The sequence below is a fragment of the Miniopterus natalensis genome, chromosome 11, assembly GCF_054644295.1.
Source record: "Miniopterus natalensis isolate mMinNat1 chromosome 11, mMinNat1.hap1, whole genome shotgun sequence".
Lineage (NCBI taxonomy): Eukaryota > Metazoa > Chordata > Mammalia > Chiroptera > Miniopteridae > Miniopterus > Miniopterus natalensis.
In genome coordinates, this window is record NC_142091.1 from 58,794,504 (window position 1) to 58,812,366 (window position 17,863).

At 33.9% G+C, this 17,863-nt stretch overlaps 1 protein-coding gene and 1 pseudogene across 3 annotated transcripts in view; one reads left to right on the top strand and one right to left on the bottom strand.

Annotated features, from left to right (window-relative positions):
• The window catches only part of IMMP1L (inner mitochondrial membrane peptidase subunit 1), a 41,857-nt gene that overhangs the window by 22,325 nt on the left and 1,669 nt on the right, over positions 1–17,863 (bottom strand). Inside the window, exons 2-3 of one of the 3 annotated variants that reach the window (XM_016206174.2) lie at positions 12,179–12,292; positions 2,323–2,579 (exon numbers count right to left, since the gene is read on the bottom strand). The exons of 1 other annotated variant lie outside the window; for it this stretch is intronic. The gene's annotated coding sequence lies outside the window, so the exon portion shown is untranslated. The remainder of the gene's footprint in view (positions 1–2,322; positions 2,580–12,178; positions 12,293–17,863) is intronic. One more of the 3 variants, XM_016206170.2, reaches the window with a different exon arrangement.
• Positions 6,707–14,112, top strand: LOC107531920 (lipid transferase CIDEB-like; annotated as a pseudogene).

Below are 17,863 nucleotides of genomic sequence, written 5' to 3' on the forward strand. Positions count from 1 at the left end.
CAATGTTATTTTCTACAGTTCACTTTATATATATATCCAAAATCAAAACTCATTTTACATTTATAAAGCATAAACAATTGACACTTTTAATATAATCAAGTACCAGCTTCCAAACCATCTCATTCATACACTAATAATCTCCCAAAGCTATATAATTCATGTATCTCAGGACAAGATACAAGTTGTACAAGCAATAGTTGAAGGATATGCATTCAAATGGAAGAATTATCATTCAGCATTATCACTGACTACAGTTCATGTATGCCCCTTGGATCTGATAAATTACCAAAAGAGAAAAAAAGAGTTTGTCATCTCTTAAATAACCAAGAATTCCTATGAGTCACATCCTGCTCTTTTGTTACACCTGACATTCCTTTTTAAAAAAAATGTTTCTTCCAATTTCTCTCACTCTGTATCTCTTTCTCTTATCTTCAAAAATACCCCCCTTAACTCCTACTGATACCATTGAGTCACGGAATAAATTAATATTAGTAGCTTTTAAAGATAAGTCAAATTTCTTATAAGTTACCAATAAGGTATTAAATTCAAGTAACCTATATCCATCTGAAAAGAATGCATATCATTGAGAAGACCTTATATGTTTATAGTGAATTTAATGAAGATGAGTTTATTTGGGACTTTCCAAATGAAATGACCATCTCTAATCAAATAAGAATAATGCCCAGGATGGAGAAAGAAAAAACAGTAACTCTCAAGAGCCACTTAGTAACCAAGTAAATAAAACGCAGAAAGGTAAACAGCGACCATGTTAACAAAAGCTTTGAGACAAATTTTGTTTTGAAAGGAAAGCTACTTAAAAAAATTATTATATACTACTATTAAATACCCTAGAACATTATCCTGAGAAAATATACTACCTAGCAAAATAATGTGAAATTACATATAAATCAAATATTTTATATTTAAAATAAAATTATAAGAATAAGAGAAAGATTTGAGATCACTTATTTCATACATAAATCTTTTCATTAAGATAGAATTTTAAATAAACAGCTTTTCCAACAGTAAAAACACAAAGAGAATACTAAAAAAGTCCTTTATAAACTGACACAATGCAGTTCATTAAAAATATTAAGCTTTCTCATTCATTCACGTTAAGTGTGACAACAAATGAAGAAACGCATTTTGCAATACAGTTGCTTGGATCCAGTTAAAACAAAATCCATGAAGAATGACAATTTGCTAGGAAGGTTTGACCAAAGATCTCAATATAAATTTATTACACTGCATTAAATAAAATGTACTATATGTAAACAGAGGCTATAGGTAAATCAATATATCGTTCATAATGGATGATTATATTTTAGTTATTATCATTTCAAAAAATATTTTAGTCACATTTAGTTAAGATTTTAAAATTTTAAAACATGATTAAGGTTTTCTAATCTGTTTTTTGAAAGACAAAGCTACTAAATCAAAAACACAGTAAGATAAAAATCAAGTTCTATGAATATTTTAAAAGTAAGTACTCTAGGATCATAACACTGACAACACTAATTATCTTTTCTAGTCTTGGCAGTTATGTTGCATACTGTTTGGGTGACTGATGGGATAATTTCACTTCATTTTCTCTCAGTTTATTCTGGACCGTGTAAGAGAAGAATATTAAAATAATTAACACCTCTAAACAAAGTACTTGATAAAGTTTTTTGCTGAAATAAAATGCTTAAAAAAATAAACCTCAAGACATTATTCAAGAGCAAATAACTAAATCCCCATCTGCTAAAAGAAAACTTTGACTAAGAATTTCTGATTTTAGAAAAATAAGACTATTCAGTATTAATATTAACTATTTTAGGACTTTTACACATTAAGACCATACACTTTCACAAACAGCGCTTCTCATCAGCAGTATAAACTAGCATTACCGTAATTATCAAAAAACATGTCTATATATTTTTATATCATTAAATGTGTTATTCACTAAAAACATTTAATCAACAGGAACTGAAGCAGTCATAAACAGGTAAAATGTATGACAAAACAAATTATTCCAATTCCTTACACCTATAGATGTTTTACTTAATTTATTGATAACGGCTTTATCAATAGATAAAGAACACTAACGTATTTAAATTAATACTTAATCTCAAATATTAATCTTCACCAATAGCAAATATACATCACTCAACTGGAAAAAGTATAAAAGACATTATTAATCATCATTTCTACTTGAACATTTAAATTTTAAGTCATGCATAGTTTATAGTTTATATATGTCTTGCATAATTTATAAGTCAAATAGCTAAGGCTCCATATTTTAAAGCATTAAATAAAAAGCATATTCTTTGCCTTGATCACCTGATTTTTTGTTGTTGTTTATAAAAATTAATCACAGTTAGCAGGATAGAAATCGCTTTCAGCTTCATGAATGACATCCAAGAGATGGGAAAGGATTAGTTCTCAGTTGCTGCCAGTTATAGCGCCAGGTGGCTTTTTCTGCAGTGAAGGTGTTACCGATAATCCCATTACACTGGTACTAAATCTTGCAGACATCAAAATTATCACCAAGGTTCCTTTTCATCCCATCCTTTCCAAATGACTGGAAGTCGCTTCACCTGAAAGAAGTCAAATCCACATGCAGCTGCTGTTTTAGCAGGCAGCAAACTCCCTGAGAATGCCAGTCGTGATTCAATTTTGCTGTGCTGGTGGCCCCCTATTCCCTGTCCAATAATACATCTGTTAAAAAATCCTACAGCTACAAATCAAGTTTAATCCTACCAGGGACCTCATGTTGGTCTCGTCTTCCAAAAAGGCAGCAGGTTCTGCTGTCTATCTTTGCCAGCGTCTGGGGAATACCCTTTAAATCCCAGCCCTACTTAGAAGAATAAGCTAAGGATCACAAAACACGACCTCAAAAACCCTGATATGACTATATTCTGACCCAGAGGCATTCATTCTAGGTGAAGATTAGAACTTTGCATAATAAGATTACACAGCAAGTGAATGATATCAAGGGACTATCCATATGCAGCCGCCTGGTTTTCTATAGACAGCCTGTGCTCTGCAATATGCAGTACAGACGAAAAAGAGCTTGGTCTTTCTAGCTGAAATAAAATAGATTCACATAAATTAGTTGGCCATTTCCAGATTCCTAAATCCCCTATTACATCTTTTATTGACAGCTCCTGTGAGGATAGCACAAATGTTATTCCTTTTTATTCTGTGCTTCTATAACAATCATGCTCTGTAATTGAAATGTACATAGATTATGGCTCAAAATTAACATCTTGTTTGCTGTAATCTTGGATTACAATTCACTGTGTACATAATAAAATTAGGAAATCAATGGATGGATTTATCAGCTCCAAGAAACTAGAGGTATTGTTTAAAGAATAGCTTAACATTTTGTGCCAAGACTTTAAATGTAGAAGTCACAGAAAGAAGTCAATAAAAATTTAAGTGAGTAAAAGGATACAACGTGCATCAGCCAATATGTATATAAACTAGATTACATATGAATTAGCTCAATTCCCTCAAAATTCAGAAAATATGAAAAATTCAGAGATCTCATGAACATAACATTTTCTCCTAACCCATACTTGAGCAAGAAGATCAATTACACATAAGAAGTTCTCTATTTTTATAAAGTACAGAAGCAGTATTTTATACAAAGCACCTTGATCATTTTACACTTTACGATACCTGAGTCCATTCAAATCAGTTATAATTCAAGGTTTTAGAATTCTTAACTATATGTTTTTAAAGTATTTAGTGAAATAACTTCATATACTGGAACATATACAGAGCATTTAAAATGTATAGAATCTTAGAGATAGTTAGAAAACAATATTTTAAGTTCAGCTTTTTTCTTCTAAGAAGTTGAAAGCTATATCAGCTCTGAGTAAACATATAAAAAGAAAGGTTCATATCATTCATACAAACACCTTTACAGAAAAATTCTAAGAGTGTGAAGAGGAATTCTCAACTTTATATTTTAAAAAAAGTATTAAGATTCGTCATGGGATTCTTGTAAAACTAAGCTCATTGGTATACTTGAAATACGGCTTATTTGACAGTTGCTGAGAAACATACCACATCCCTTATATTGGCCACTTTCTCTTCATTCTAGTATCTTTAAGCATATCTATATAATATCTGTTAAGTACTCAGTAGTCAGCTGACATAATTCTGATTTTGCACATTAAGCAGGTATATACCAATAGTATAGGTGGTAGACCTACAGAAAACACTGTGTGTAACTTCAACTACATAGAGCATGAGTACTCTTTGATTTCCTTGATTAGGATATTACTAGAAAAATAATAAGGAATGCAAAAAAATACACATTTGTTCTATTTACATGTAATACTTTAGAGCCGTACTGTTCAATAAAGTAGCTACTAGCTACATATGGCTATTGAGCACTTGAAATGTGACTAGTCCAAACTGAGAGGTATTATAAGAATAAAATATAAATTGGACTTCGAAGACTTGGTACAAAAAAAAAAAAGTAAAATATTTTATATTGATTACATGTTGAAAAGATAACAATTTAGATATAGTGGGTTAAATAAAATACATATATGACTCATATTTCTATTGGACAGTATTTACTACTTTAGCAGATTACACATTTTCAATAATATATTCTTAAACTAACTGAAATTGTACAACTAATAAAATACTAAAGCAGAGGGTTATTATAGAAGAACAAACATTCCAATGTCAAATCTGAGAAATAAGCTTAGTAAAGAAAGGACGGGATGCAGTCATTTTAGAGTCTGTTTCATTCATACTTCCAGCTGCAGGGTAAGGATGAAGAAGGTACTAGCCAAATTACTGACCATTATGTACCAAAAAAGAATAATGTTTTGTAGTTACAAAAATGCTTTAGTCCAGTAAGCATAGACTTTTAGAAAATGTACATCTTTGGCAACTTCACAAAATACTACAAGGTCTACTTACTTTTCATTAAGTCCAATAGACAGCAACTTCAAAAAACATGTCTGGATCTAGCAAGGGCCATGACTTTTTTCTAACATGCTATATAATTAATTATATCAAATTTTAAAAATACATCATAACTAATAACTACAGAGCTTTGAAGCATTTAGTATATTCCAGAACTTGAGCAAAATGCAAAAGGTCAATTTGATAAATTATTAGAAAGCTGCTTTTCCATTAATCTCATTATCTATCAGTGTAGGTTTAAAAAAATTCATTAACAAAAGGAGTTTTACAGAAACAAGGAAAGCTACAAATAGTTAAAATATAAAATATACACCTAATTTAATTCAAGAAAGTTAATGGTAGATTTAGTATAACCACAGAAAATTGATATTATACAATTAAAATACAAAGTCTATTTTTGACACATTGGAGTATTTCAATATAAACAACAGCACGTAAAGTATTAACTCATTTAAAATTTGCTTTTTCATAATCTTTCCTTTATAATATTCATCTAAAATACTAAGACAAGATGAAGTATGAGTATCAATAAATAAGATGGATAATATCTAAATTAGTGCTTTATAGCCTAGCCATGCCACTTTTTCCTACCCTTTTAAAATTATGTATTTCTTTCCTTTTCTGGTTACAAGTATCACATATACACACAGACCCAGACACACATTAAAACAAAATAATAAAAAAACTTTCTAACCATTGCTATATGAGAGCAATGATATTCAGTCCAAGTTAATCCCCAGACATCCAAATTCATGAATAAAAATTCATCAGTTTTAAATACACTGAGCCTATTAAGCAAGAACAAAAGCATATGCACAAAAGAGCTTTTAATATATTTCAAAGCCCACAAGAGCCATGGTCTCATTAAAATTATAAATTACACAAACATGGAATGAAGATTCAAACTGCAGTGCAGCTAAGCAGATTACAGAAAACCCCGCGTTCCATATGATAACACACCATGGCCCTCCCAGATGGGGGCTTGGAACAAAAAGGCCATCACCACAGCTAGGGAAAACCTCCTTGTGATCTCTGGTTTCTGTTCAGCAGATGACAGCCAAATAATATGTTGATTATTCTGTTTGTGCTGCTAAGCTTGTAAGATGGAATAAAAGCGATATGATCTATTGTGAACCCAATGCTAATGTGTTGCTCCACTCATAAATAATATACTGAACTTATTTTGAAACTATCTTTTATCTGAATTTCAGTTTTTAAATGCATGAATTAAAATAAAAGCCAAGATAAAATATTATTTAATGTGATGCTTTTAAACTAAGAAATATAGATGACAAGTGAAAGATATCTAAGTGCTTAGTTAAGAGTCAAGAACTATCACCTTTCTGTAATTTCAGCACTGTGATCAGAGACAAAATACATTTTTAAATAGGCAACTACTCTCATTAAGAAATATAAATGTAAAATTAAGTAATATAATAAGTTAATAATATACATTATTGACAAGACTAAAACTAAAATACCAAAGTATATAAAAACACTTTTCTGATACAAATAATAGCACATAACCATAACATGTCTCAAATATTTCTGAATAATAAAAAGTATCACTGACTGTCTTATGAATGTTCATAACTTGTACACAAATGAATGCTCACAAGAAAACCTACTTAAAATAAAAATACAAAGCAGCTTATAAAATAATTCTTAAATATTATAGCCAGCATTTTATATTCCTTTGGTGACAAAAACTAAAACCTAATTTTTCCTTCAATTAAATATTCTAATCTTTAACAGAGTGAACTATACCTAAATGAGGTAACTGGGGTTGTGTCTTTAAGTCATCAAATTTTATATTCCATGGATAAAAAATTTTATGAACACTAGCATTATTAAAAATATTAAAAATAGTAACATTTATTTTCCCACCCCAGAAATTCTTTCCTGAATAATCTAGTAGACTCTTCTTAAAGGCAAACAACATAAACAGCAGTACCTTAAAGCTAAAGTTGAGGCAAACATAGATAAATACACTGTTTTCTTAAGGGGGCATTTTGTAAAAAGCACATAATTATGGTCATTAACCTAAATCCACCTTCCTTTTCCGTCTAAAGATATAAATTCTTGAGTCTAAAAAGCAGGGCAAAATTGCTTAACATGAAAATACAGTCTGAAATTAAAGATCTAAAAGGTAAAACTATAACGCTTTTAGAGAAACACACAGAACACAGAACATCCTTGGAATAGGCAGATATTTCTTAAACAAGATGCAGAAAGCACTAAATATAAATGACAAACTAGACAACTTTAAAGTCATAATCACCTGTTCATCAAACGCACTATTAATAGATTAAAAGGGCAAACCTCAGAGTAGGAGAAATGTTTGCAGTAACTGTATTCAATGAAGGACTCATATTCCAAATATACAAAGAACATCTACAAATCAAAGAAAAAGACAGCCCAGCAGAAAAGTGGGCTAAAGAAATGAGCAGATACTTCACAAAAGAGAATAATGAAAAAGGCAATATACCTATGAAAAGGTGCTCAACTTCATTAATCATGAGGGAACCAGAAAGTAAAACAATAATGGGTTACTATTTGTACATACCAGAATCTGAAAAATAAAGGAGGTGGAGAGACGAATTGAGTGTTGGCAAAGACATGGAGCAACTAGAACTCTCATATGAATGTAAACTAGTACAACCATTTTAGAAAACTGTTCGGCAACATTGATTAAAGTTGGACATATATATACTTATGATCCAAAAATTTTGCTCCTAGATATATCCTCAAAAGAAACATGTAAATATATTAATCAAGAGATGGGTGTTAGAGTGTTTATAGTAGCATTATATGGAAACCACCCAAATGTCCATTAAAAGAATGAATAACATATAGTTGTGATACAGTCATATAATGAAGTGCATCAATGAAACTGAACAAAGTATGACTACATACAACAATGTAGACAAATCTCAAGACAAAAAGTTGACACAATAGAATTGGGTGAGCAGTCAAATGCATTTCACTTTTAAATGAATATTTACCTGAAGCATTTAAATGTTTTCATGAAACCAAATCTGTATTATTCCTGCACTTAAGCTATCATTTCAAAGGTGGTTTAATCTTCATGACTGCCATTTTCAATAGGTAGTGTCACCTAATACACTGTTTATATTTCACTACTCATCCTATCAAATATTTTATCATTAGAAAACCACCACTTAAGACCACTGGACTTCCTATGTGAAGGAATCCTTAAATAAATCCAGTTTCAGTATCATTGTTTTGTAAGAAAACATGTACATGATAACTTTTATTCCCCAAATAAGAATATATCAGTATGTGAAATCTATGTTTCATTGCAATCATTCAGATATCAGTTGTAACGTAAGCTGTCCTCTGAAACAAACTGGCTAGCCTAGTTGCTGACCCCAAAGTAAGTGTGAAAAAGCTGCTACCCATTCTATGTCTTTAGTCAGTAAATGGGGAAGAACCATATTTAAGCTCTCACCTAGCAATCAAATGTATATTAGACAAATGCTGATTTTGAGAGCCAATATAATGCATTGACAGCAAAAAATTAGAATTAGCTAACAAAGGTAAAACAAAACAAAACAAAAAACAAACAATCACAATTAGCCCCAAACACAAAAGCTCATTAGTCTAGCACACTGAGAACTACATGGTTCTCATTGTACTACACACGGCATGACGGTCTCTAAGGAAATCATACAAATTCTGTGAAATGACTGATGTTCACAATGTCAACTTTGAGCCACCAAAATAGAACAAAACAAAAACTTAAAATTATACTCAGTTTGTCTTATTTAGGAAAACAGAAAGGTAAATTTTAGATTTTAGAAGCATTTTAGAAAAATATTCTTACTCAATAAATTTTGGCATATTAAAGGGTAAGATTCACTCACCCACAAAATTAACAGATGAGGAATATGCCATGCATTAACAACAGCCCAGAGGATGGGGATTACTCAAAGTTTGAATGTACTAGGCTGCCATTTGAAAGAGGAACTGTGATAAAGTGCAATAGCATTTTGGGGGCTTTAAGTATATCATTCCCTATGCTAAGCCAGTTCTTGGTTATTAGTCAAAAGAATATCTGATAATATCTGAAAACTGGTGAGGGCAAAATTTTCCACTTAAATGGTTGGACACACTCAAGAAAATATCCTGACTTCACTTTTCATTTTGTTTTCTTTAAGTTGCAACTGCCAAGTAGATAGGTTGGTCTGGTTGATAGCTCCAACTTGCTAAATGACCTTGTTCGAGTGACTCAATTTCTCTAGCCTTTCTCAGTTTCTTTATCAGTAAAGCTGTTACAGAAAACAAGACATGATACAAAGGAAAGGGGGTGGGGTGGGGAGGTAACAGAAGGTACAGGGGGAATAAATGGTGATGGAAAGAGACTTGAATTGGAGTGGTGAACACACAATACAACGTACAGATGACGTGTTGTAGAACTGTACACCTGAAACCTGTATAATTTTATTAATCAATGTCACCCCAATAAGTGGAATTAAAAAATGACGTGACAGTAAACAACAAATGTGCTAATAAAGTAAAACAAAAATTACATTAGCACCTATATCTATGTCTATATCATACCTATATATCTATATGTATACTATTTGTTTAAACTATCACAAACTACAGGCCACGTTACCATATATTTAAGGCCTACAGTAAAATAAATTATCCCTTCAGAATCTTTCCCAATATTTAATGCATTACTCTCATGATATAACAAATTTCTCATGTACTCACTTAAATTAACTTAAAATAACACTATAATCAATTCTCTTTAACCTGAAAATATGACTTTTTCCTCATGACACATATAAAAACAACACATGAAATATAAAACAGCACTCACGACAATGTCATTTATAATAGACAAACAGTAGAAATAACCCAAACATCCACCTACAATAGAATAAATGAATTGTCATATTCATTCCAAAGGAATAATATACTAAGAATGAAAATAAATGAAGTAAAACTACATGTGCCCGGCCGGGCGTGGCTCAGCGGTTGAGCGTCGACCTAGGATCCAGGCGATCAGGGTTCGATTCCCGGTCAGGGCACATTCCCAGGTTGTGGGCTGCAGGCGATCAATGACTCTCTCGTCATTGATGTTTCTATCTCTCCCTCTCCCTCTCCCTTCCTCTCTCTGAAATCAATAAAGATATATTTTTTAAAAAAAACAACTACATGTAACTACATAAATGGTCTTCGAAACATAATGCTGATTAAAAGAAGAAAGAATACATATGATTCCACACAATGGTGCTTAGCAGCCAGCCCACCCATATCCCATGCCACCTGACACCCCAGCCAGCACCCTAGAGCTGCGGCAGCATCATGGGTAGCACCAGCCCGAAGGAAGCATGAAGGTCAGTCACAGTCTCCAGGCTCAGGTCAGTACCCAACATGTTCTATGAGTTTAGCCTTAGGATCTGGACCTCAACTCCACCACCCCAGCCACCTTTCTGTGTGAGAGCAGCTGCCACTCCCCAGGAACTGCTTGATAAAGCAAGAGAGCCCTGTTGCTAAGTGGAATGCTAACCACTGGTGCTAAAGGGGATGGGACCTCCATGGAGAACAAGGACTTCCTTTCTTACAGCTGTTGGAAGGTGACACATGCCTGATGGTGCTGGAGTTGGGGCACAGCTAGTGAGAGTGGGTGTTGTCATATGGCCTGGGCTGAGAGAAGCCCAAGCACAGCAAAGACATCTCCCTCATTACACCTCCCTCATCATACATATGAACAAAACCCTCCAGACTTCTTTGGCAGCCTGAATATTAAAGCCACATTCTACGGCTGTACTCAGGAGTTGTGATTTTTAAGGACTTGGAACCAAAAAAGTACTCAAGGAGCTCCTTCAGTTGGACCTTCAGGCTGCTGCATGGCCTGGGCCATATATCACTGGGAATTTCCTCCACCCTTCATCATGCAATGGACTGGGCTGAGCAGTGGCACTGGTTACTTCTAAAGAAAAGGAAGATTATATCAAGGGTGTCTGAGGTGCCAATAATGATTTATGGCAACATGGGTGTCTGCTTTATACTTATTCATTTTACTATATATTTGTGTTTCCATATGATGTTATATTTTACAATAAAAAAGTTTTAAATGATATATTTTCTGAAATAATCTTACAGAGAAGGGGTTTTCTTTTTTGCTAACAATTCTATTTTCTTGATCTAAATTTCAAAATGTTATTGCAATATTTTAATAATAAAGAAAAAAATCAGTATACCTAATTCTCCACAATCCTAATTAAAAGTAGATTTCACAGGCTTTTTCCCCAATGGCTGTCAAAAAAGTACCAGTCTGTTAAAGATCACTTATCCTGTTAAATCTTTGCTTAGTTCAATGTTGTTTCTGTCACTTTTCCTTCTTTTCAAAGAAATGTATGATTACTTTCAAAAAAATCTTCATTACATTCAGCCAATAATTTTAATTCAGTTGGCACTCCAAAAAATATATAATACTTAAGCTCAAAAGTAGGGAAAAAACACTTGTAACTCACACACATTTTAAAACAATTTGGAGAGCACCTGTGTATGCATACAATGTGAGGGTTCATGATATGATGGACAGACACAACACCTGAGGTCCAACCCAATGTCATTCTGTGTAAATATGGTTCACTGCATGTACCAGAAAACATGATTGCTGGATTATAGAGTGGATATACAAAACAAGTTACACCTAAACTCAACGTAGGGTGACTCATTCAAAATAGACCCAACAATGCCTAATTTAAATTATACTGGAGCTGTTATAAACACTTCCTTTGGAAAAACAATAATACAGGGAGTTCAATTTATTACAAAAGAGATAGCAACTAATTTAAATTACAAACATATACAGAGACACATATACAATTTAGGAAATCCTAAAAGGTCCACTGCCTACAAGCATCCTTCAATGTATGTTTGCTATAACTTTTAGATGCCACTAAACAGGAAGCAGACAATGAAAGTTAGAAGCAAGACTATCAACACTTTCATCATGCTCCAGATATCAATACAAAGGTATCACTCATCATGATAACAGAGTTGCTTCTGTCATATACTTTGTGAATGCAGCCAAGGATTCCCCTCCTTAGCGGGTCCAGCTAACCGGTTATTTGCCCATCTATTAAGTGCCAACTTTCAAAAATTACAGTGTCCAGCAGGGAGCAGCATTAGGTCATTCCTAAGACTTAACTTGAACCTGAACCAGACAGAAGAAAAAGGAGGAAAAAAGCCCACTTACCATAGGTCTGTTCTACAATACATTCAGTTTTTAGGGTAGTTGCAGGGCTTCCAGAAAATAAGCACCTAACATATGTTTCAAAGCATATATGGGTGATCCATGGTTTCAGGAGTCCTAAAGCAGAAAATCAAAATTATATTAGGTGAAGATTCCTCTCAGCCATGTTGAGTTGAATTAATATATAATATGACTAAATGTCTCTCAGTTGGTAAGATGCATCTTCCTCTTTAGCAGGTCAATGAGATTTTGAATTCAGATATTCAGTGACACGTTGGATAACATGATTTACAAAAACACATGGCTTCTTGTACTTAGTAATTTGCATTTATGGGTCCTCCATGTCTTTATCTGTGAGGTAATTTAAAGTAGAATAAGAAAATAAGGGGGTGACATAATGTATCAATCAACCTAGAGAGAACTGTGTTCAAGGACTTAAAGAAGTTGATACACCAACCACATACAGTTGTTATATATCAATTTCATTTCTACATGTCAGCATGAATATCTAAAGTTAATTTTAAGCATGAAAAGGCAGCAGAGAAGTAGTTTGTAATGTTGATCCCAAAGAAAAATGTTGGCCACAAGTGGCAAACTAGCCAAAACTTTTTCAACCATTAGAATGGATAATGAACTGTGACATATTTACACAATACCATACAGTAATAAATAATCCGGAATTGTACACATTAATAACAATCATTTCACAAATACAATGTTGAGCAAAAGAAGTCAAATACAAGAGTAAATAGTATATGGCTTCATTTATATAAAGTATGAAAACAGGTAAAACAAATATATGATGCTGGAAGTCAGGACTGAGGTTTCCCTTTGTGAGTATACTGATAGGAAGCAAAAGGGGATTATGTGGTGTCCAAGAATTCCCTCTGTGCAGGCACGACCTTGGCACTCATTCATTCAATCCTGCTGCCAAAATACCATGAGAAACCTGTGTAAGCCTCAACAGTATCTGTTACATGCTTTACCTACAATGACACAATGGGAATATGAACCCTACATCTCAGAAAAGCCACTGAACTGGGTCAACCAAGAAGTACCAATTTCTGCCATGGGGTACTAGTTGCTCACCATGACCATTACTTCCTGGTGTACCTTAAACAGGTCACTACAGTCTTCCTATTGCCCCTGAAGACCCCTCAGGATATCAAATCATTGGTATCCCTGAAGAAAAATGGTCCCACTATAACTGTGTGGTCACAAGGGCAATATACATGTTGCTTATGGAACCCTAAGACTGAGATTTTATATAGCTGATTTTATTTTGGGGGGAACATGTTTATTTTTTTAGAGCCTTTATTATTTTAGAATTTTAGGGTTACAAAAAATTGAGAGTAAGGTACAGAAATTTCCCATATATACTCCTGACCCTACACATACATAGCTTCCCCCATTATCAACATCACTCACCAGAATGGTACATTTTTTACCAAGGATGAACTGACACTGACAGACACAACATAATCACCCAAAGTTCGTAGTTTACTGTAGGGTTCACTGTTGATGCTGTACATTCAATGGGTTTGGAACAAAGTAAATTACATATATCCATCATTGTAACAGCATACAAAATATTTTCGCTGCTCTAAAAACCTTCTGTGCTCTGCCTTTTCATCTCTCCCCACAACTACCTCTGGCAACCAGCAATCTTCTTTTTATTGTCTCCATAGTTTGCCTTTTCCAGAACACCATATAGTTGGAATCAGTATGTAGCTTTTACAGATTGGCTTCTTACACTTAGTAATTTGCATTTATGGGTCCTCCATGTCTTTTCATGGCTTGAGAGCTCATTTGTGCTTTTTGTTTTTGGTTTCTTGCAGCCAAGAAAGGAAGGACTTATTAAGAAGGTGCCATGCCCAGAGTCACAGGTAGCTCAAAGACCTGGTTCCAATAGCTCATTTGCTTTTAGCACTGAATAATATTCCATTCTCTGGATGTAACACACTTCACTTATCCATTCACCTACTGAAGGACATCCTGGTTGCTACCAAGTTTGGGCAATTACAAATAAAGCTGCTATAAACATCCATGTGTACGTTTTTATGTGGATATGTTTTCTACTCTTTTGGGTAAACACCAAGGAGCACAATTGTTGGATCACATGCTAAGAGTATGTTTAGTTTTATAAGAAATCTCCAAGCCGTCTTCCAAAATGCCTATACCGTTTTGCATTCCCCTCAACAATGCATAAGAGTTTCTGTTACTCCATATCCTAGCCAGCATTTGACTTGTCAGTGTTCTGGATTTTGGCCATTACAATAGGTGTGCACTGGTATCTCAATGTTGTTTTAATTTGCATTTCCCTGATGACATATGATGTGGAGCATCTTTTCATATGCTTATTTGCCACCTGTATCCTCTTTGATCAGGTAACTGTTAAGGTTTTTGGTCCCTTTTAAAATCAGGTCGTTTACTAAGTATTAAGAGTTCTTTGTATATTTTGGATAACAGAGCTTTATCAGATGTATCTTTTGCAAATATTTTCTCCCAGTCTATGGCATTTCTTCTCATTCTCTTGACATAGTCTTTCACAGAGAAGTTTTTAATTCTTTCTTCTACAGATCATGTCTTTGGTGGTGTATTTTTAAAAAGCATTACTATTGCTGACGTTTCGCTAAGTTTTCTCTTATGTAATCTTCCAGGAGTTTTATAGTTTTGCGTTTTACATTTAAATATGCGATCCACTTTGAGTTCATTTTGGTGAAAGGTGTAGTAAAATCTGTGACTAGTTCTTTTTTGTTTATTTTTCTGCACGTGTATGTCTAGGTGTTCCAGCACGATTTGTTGAAAATGCTATCTTTGGTCCACTGTCCTGCCTTCACTCATTTGTCAAAGGTCAGTAGACTATAGATGAGTGTATTTCTGGGTTCTCCATTGTGTTCCACCAATCTGTTTGTACTCTTGCCCATACCACATTGTTTTGATTGCTGTAGCTTTATAGCACGTCTCAGAGTTTGGTAGCATTAGTCCTTCAACCTTGTTCTTCTTCAATATTGTTAGCTATTCTGGGTATTCTGCCTCTCCATATAAACTTTAGGATCAGCTTATAAAGATATCTATAAAGTAACTTGCTGGAATTTGATTGGGACTGCACTGAATCTATAGATTATGTTGGAAAGAATTGATATTCTGACAATATTGAATCTCCTATCCATGAAAATGGAATGTTTCCCATTTACTTAGTTCTTCTTTGATTTTGTTCATCAGAGTTTTGTAGTTTTCCTCACGTAGACGTTGTCCTTTTTTTAGATTTATGCCTAAGCATTTCAGTTTTTTTAGATACTAATGTAAATCGTATTTTTTAAAATTTCCAATTCCACTTGTTCATTGCTGGTATATTGGAGCTGATTTCATTTTGATAGGATGGTGAGACGGCTTTACTGTGATATGTAGGCTGAAATGAGATCTGAATGTTATGTAGAAGTTAACTAGTAGCCTTTTGGAAGAATGGGACATGGTGAGTACAGGAGAGTGAGTGAGTACCAGAGTGCAGAGAGTAAGGGAATTTATAGTGATGTGCCTACAGTAGTAGGTAGAGGGAACTACATTCAGGTCCTTAAGAAGTTTTGTTTTTATATTATATTATCATACTTCTATTTTGAAAAGATCAAGATAGCTCTTGAATGGAGAATGTACTACAAGAGAATCAAAAATGAGGGCTAAATGCCCTAAAATGGATCAGAGAGTTATTAAGAGGTAAACTCCAGATATTGCAAAGTGCAGCTTGAAAAAGGAATTGAGTGCAGTTAAGTCCCACAGCTTAAGCAACTAACTCTACAAATCGTCCTATCATTTAATGAGATACAAAACACTAGAGGAAGCTCAGCCTGGGGCACTGTCAGTTTAAGGTTCCACTAAGACTTTTAAGAAACAGGTTAAGTATCTAAATGTGTAATTCTGGAGGTCAGGGAAGCAATCTGGACTATAAATGTTAGACAATGGTATATAAATTGTAACTGAGGTCCTCGGAGTGGATGAAGGTAAGAACATGGCAAAAAGAGAAAATGTTCTTAAGGACTCCAAGACTTAATGACAGAAAGCAAGAGCCTTACTTTCTTTTACACCCTCTAGCCATTGAATTGTTCCTCCTTTCAAATACTAATCCCTCTCCTGTGCTCCAGATTCCATTCCTTTGACCTCATTCAGGTCCTTTAATCAATTGTCTAGAGTTGTTTTACAGCACCTTTATTTTCTGTCTGTCTCATACAACCAAACTTTTCCCTTGAATTTTTGTCATCTCCAGCTATCCTACCCTGCCCCCCCTCCAACTCCACAGCAAAGTTTTCTAAATTTTTAAATGGTCTACTTTTATGGAATATTCAACTTCACTTGCTATTCAATTCTAAATACAATAATTTGACTTTTCAGTTTAATAAAGCCAAAATAAACCATTATTACTAAATCAAAGAATCACTTTGCAATTCTTATTTTATTTTCTGTTCCTCTCCCCAGTTTTTAAATGTTTATGTTCCCCAAAGTTTATTCTCAGTTCTTTTTTCTTCTCATTCTAAAGTATACATTTCCTTGGTGAGTTTACCCATTCCCTGGGGCAAACTTCACCACAGGCTAATTAATTTCAAATCTATGTTTACTCCAGAGATCCCTCTTTCACATAGCCCACTGTGTACTGGATATTTCCACTTAGACCTCCATGGGTTCCTTCAATTACACACATTTAAAATACTCATTTTATGATCGCCCTTTCCCTAAACAACCAACATAACTACAAAATCCTGCTCTTCTTCCTTTATTCTTTTATCGTCTGCCACCCATAAAGCTGTTCAAGGCAGAAACCTGTTCATCATCTTTGATTCCTCCTGTCAACCTTCCTTGATCATATAATTCTACCCCGTATAGTAAAACCTCTGAATTCATTTCATTCTCTTTATCCCAGCCACACTTTTAGACAATCCATTTTCTTCCAGCATATGGTTAGCCAAAACATAATGATTAAATACGATCATTGTAATTCCTTTACTAAAAATGTTTCAGTGATTTCCCATTTCCTATTATCCCTAAAGGAAAAAAATCCACAACCTTAAGAAAGTCAATTAGACCTTCTCTAGTCTCCCCTTCTCTTAGGACTATGTATAAATCATGAGAACTACTTGCACAGAAGCAATGAGAGCAGGTTTCCTGAAGGAGCAGTCTTCCCATCCTCTGTAATGGTTTCCATTCTCTGTAATGCTTCTATCACCTGCACATCCTTGGAACTCAGGTTAAGCTTCCTCCTCAGGGGAAACTTTCCAAGGCTCCCCCCAGTCCAAGTTAGGTATCCTACATTTGTCCTCCACAGTACTTATATGGTGTACTTGATTATTCTGCTTACCCACCTATCTCCCCAACTGTGCACGCAAGGAAGGCAGACTAAGTATTCTTTCTCCTATAACCTGAGCACTTAGCACATCCCCTGAGGATTAACTAATTGTTATTAATCATTAACGCCACACCTAAACATACACCTTTTTAACTCTTCCTTTCTAAAAATACTTCATTTATTCCATTGCCTTATATTTAACTCTACATACTGGTAAATTCAAGTATTTGGGATTACTTGCTTTGAGAGCAAAGGTTTTGTCTTTGTAAAAAACAAAACAAAATTAAGATAGATTAAATTAATTTATTCTTTGATAATGTTATACCATACCAAAGATATACCTTAATTTCAGG